Raw genomic sequence first — 4,103 nt, forward strand, 5'->3', positions numbered from 1 at the left:
ATCATGCTTTTGGTGAAATAACCATTTTCACTATGTTAATCATAATGATCATGAGATGAAAGATCTTTCTATCCTCTGATATTTCTTCAGNTTCTTTCTTCAATGACTTGAAATTCTTGTCATATAGGACTTTCACTAGCTGGGTTAGAGTTACAAAAAGGCATTTTATATTATTTGTTGCTAATGTGGAGGGTGCTGTTTCCTTAATTTCTTTGTTGGCCCATTTGTCATTTATATAAAGGAGGAGTACTGGGTTAATGTTATATTGATACACTTTGTTGAAGGTGTTTATTACCTGTAGGAGTTCTCTGGTAGAATTTGGGAGGACACATATGAAAAACTATCATATCATCTATGAATAGAAATACTTGACTTCTTCCTTTCCAATTTGTATCCCCTTAATCTCCTTTAGTTCTCTTATTGATCTGGCTAGAATTTTAAGTACTATATTTAATAGAAAGGAAAGAGTGGAAAGCCTTGTTCTGTCTTGATTTTAGTGGAATTGTTTTAATTTTCTCTCTGTTTAATTTGATGTTGGCTATTAGCTTGTTGTATATTGCATGAGTATATTTACATATGTACCTAGTTTCCCTGACCTCCCTAAGNCTTTTAACTTGAAGGGCTATTGGCTCTGGTCAAGGGTTTTTCAACATCTATTAAGATGGCCATGTGATTTTTTTTTCAGTATGTTTATATGATGGATAACGTTGATGGATGTTCATATATTGAGCCATCTCTATATCCCTGGAATGAAGCCTAATTAATCACATTGGGTGGAGTTTTGTTGTATTCAGTGATTTAGTTTGCAAGTTTTTATATTGAGTACTTTTGCATCAATGATCATAGGAGAAATTGGTCTGGAATTTTCTTTTTTGTTGTTGAGTGTATGTGTGGGTTAGGTGTGGGTTACAGTGGCCTCATAGAATGAATTTGGCAGTGTTCCTTCGGTTTCTAATTTGTGGTATAGTTTGAGGAATATTATACCATGCCTGGACATATACACAAAATATATCCCAGCATCCCACAAAATCATTTGCTAACTATATGTATCATAGCTTTATTTATAATAGCTAAAAATGGGAAACAACCTAGATGGCCCTCAACTTCAGAATGGATAAAGAAGAGCCTTCTGGATTCCCTCTGTGCCTGCAGCTGATCCACTGCCACAGGGCTCCATACCCAAATAGCACCAGGAAAGAGCTGGCCTCCTAGGAGCACAGAAAAGCCTGTGAGCACAGGTGGGACCACCACTTCTCTTCAAATTCCTGGCCCCAGAGGGACTCTCCCAGAGTCATCAAGACACAGGAACCAAGGATCAGCTGTGTACATGAATTTTCTGGTTTCTGTCTGCACCCCNGAGCTGACACTGTACCATAGCTCTTCATACTAAATTCCTCCCAGAGAGACCTGGACTTCAAGGAGTACTGACACACAAGCTTGCAGGACAGAGAAGCCACAGTCAGAGAAAGCAAGACCATCTAACACCAGAGATAACCAGATGGTGAAAGGAAAGGGAAAGAACATAGGAAACAGAAAGCAAGGCTACTGGGCATCAACAGAAGCCAGTTCTTACACCACAGTGAGCCCTAGTTACCCAAACACAACAGAAAGCAAGAATCTGATTTAAAATCATATCTCATGATGATGATAGAGGACATTAAGAAGGACATAAATTACTCCCTTAAAGAAATACAAGAGAACACANGTAAACAGGTAGAAGACCTGAAAGAGGAAACACAAAAATCCCTTAAAGAATTACAGGAAAACACAACTGAACAGGTGAAGGAATTGAACAAAACCATCCAGGATTTAAAAATGGAAATAGAAATAATAAAGGAATCACAAAGGGAGACAACAATGGAGACAGAAAACCTAGGAAAGAGATCAGGAGTCATACATGCAAGCATCATCAACAGAATACAAGAGATAGAAGAGAGAATCTCAAGTGCAGAAGATACCATAGAAAACATTGACACAACAGNAAAAGAAAATTAAAAGGCAATAAGCTCATAACAGAAAACATNCAGGAAATCCAGGAAACAATGAAAAGACCAAAACTAGAGATAATAGGTATAGAAGAGAGNAAACATTCCCAACTTAAAGGGTCAGTAATTATCTTCAACAANATTATAGAAGAAAACTTCTCTAACTTAAAGAAAGAGATGCACATAAACATNCAAGAAGACTATAGAAATCCAAGTAGATTAGACCAGAAAATAAATTCCCCTGTAACATCAAATGCACAATACAAAGAAAGAATATTAAAAGCAGTAAGGGAACAAGGTCAAGTAACAAAAACATCAGACCTATCAGATTTTCACCAGACTTCTCCTCAGAGNCTATGAGAACTAGAAGATCCTGGGCAGATGTCATACAGACCTAAGAGAACACAAATGNCAGCCCAGACTACTATACCCAGCAAAACTCCCAATTACCATAGATGGAGAAACCAAGATATTCTATGATAAAAAACCAAATTTACATAATATCTTTTACCAAATCCAGTTATACAAAATATAATAGATGGAAAATGCCAACACAAGGAGGGAAACTACACCCTAGAAAAAGTAAGAAAGTAATCTTCTTTCAACTACCCCAAAAGAAGATAACCACACAAACATAAAAATAACATCAAAGTAACAGGAAGCAATAATCACTATTCCTTAATATCTCCTAACATCAGTGAACTCAATTCCCCAATAAAAAGATAGACTAACAGACTGGATATATAAAAAGGACACAGCATTTTGCTGCATACAGGAAACACACTTCAGTGTCAAAGACAAAACTACCTCAGAGTAAAGGNCTGGAAAACAGTTTTCCATGCAAATGATCCCAAGAAACANGCTGGAGTAGCCATTCTAATAACAGATGAAATCGACTTTCAACCAAAAAACATCAAAAAAGATAAGGAAGGACACTTCACACTCAACAAAGGAAAAATCTACTAAGAAGAACTCTCAATTCTGAACATCTATGCTCCAAATGCAAGGGCATCCACATTCATAAAAGAAACTAAAGCTACAAGCGAACATTGTACCTCACACAATAATTGTAGGGNACTTCAATACCCCACTCTCAGCAATGGAAAAATCATGGAAAAAAATTAAACAGAGATACAGTGAAACTAACAGAAGTTAGGGATCAAATGGATTTAAAAGATATATTTAGAACATTTCATCCTAAGTCAAATATATATATCTTCTTCTCAGCACCTCATGGTACCTTCTCCAAAATTGACCATATAATCTGTCACAAAACAGACCTCAACAGATAAAAAAATTTGAAATAATCCCATGCCTGCTATCAGATCAGAATGGATTAAGGTTGGTCTTCAATAACAACAAAAACAATAGAAAGCCCACATACACATGGAAGCTGAACAACACTCTGCTCAATGATAACTTGGTCAAGGAACAAAGAAGTTAAAAACTCTTTAGAATTCAANGAAAATGAAAGCAAAACATACCCAAACTTATGGGACACAATGAAAACAATGCTAAGAAGGAAATTCACAGCTCTGAGTGCCTGCAAAAAGAACCTGGAAAGATCATACACTAGAAGNTTGACAGCACATCTGAAAGTTCTAGAACAAGAAGAAACAAATACACCTAAGAGGAGTAGACAGCAGGAAATAATCAAACTCAGTGATAAAATCAACCAAGTAGAAACAAAAAGAACCATGCATAGAATCAAGCAAACCAGGAGCTTTTCCTATGAGAAAAACAAGATAAATAAACCCTTATCAGACAAACCAGAGGACACAGAGACNGCATCCAAATTAACAAATCAGAAATGGACTGACAGACATAACAACAGAAACTGGGGAAATTGAAAAAAAATCAGATCCTACTACAAAAGCCAATACGCAACACAACTGCAAAATCTGGATGAAATGGAAATTTTCTATATAAATACCAGGTACAAAAGTTAAATCACGATCAGATAAATGATCTAAACAGTGCCATAACCCTTAAAGAAATAGAAGTAGTCATTAAAAGTCTCCCAACCTAAAAAAGAAGAAGAAGAAGAAGAAGAAGAAGAAGAAGAAGAAGAAGAAGAAGAAGAAGAAGAAGAAGAAGAAGAAGAAGAAGAAGAAGAAG

This window comes from Mus pahari, chromosome 1, assembly GCF_900095145.1.
Source record: "Mus pahari chromosome 1, PAHARI_EIJ_v1.1, whole genome shotgun sequence".
Lineage (NCBI taxonomy): Eukaryota > Metazoa > Chordata > Mammalia > Rodentia > Muridae > Mus > Mus pahari.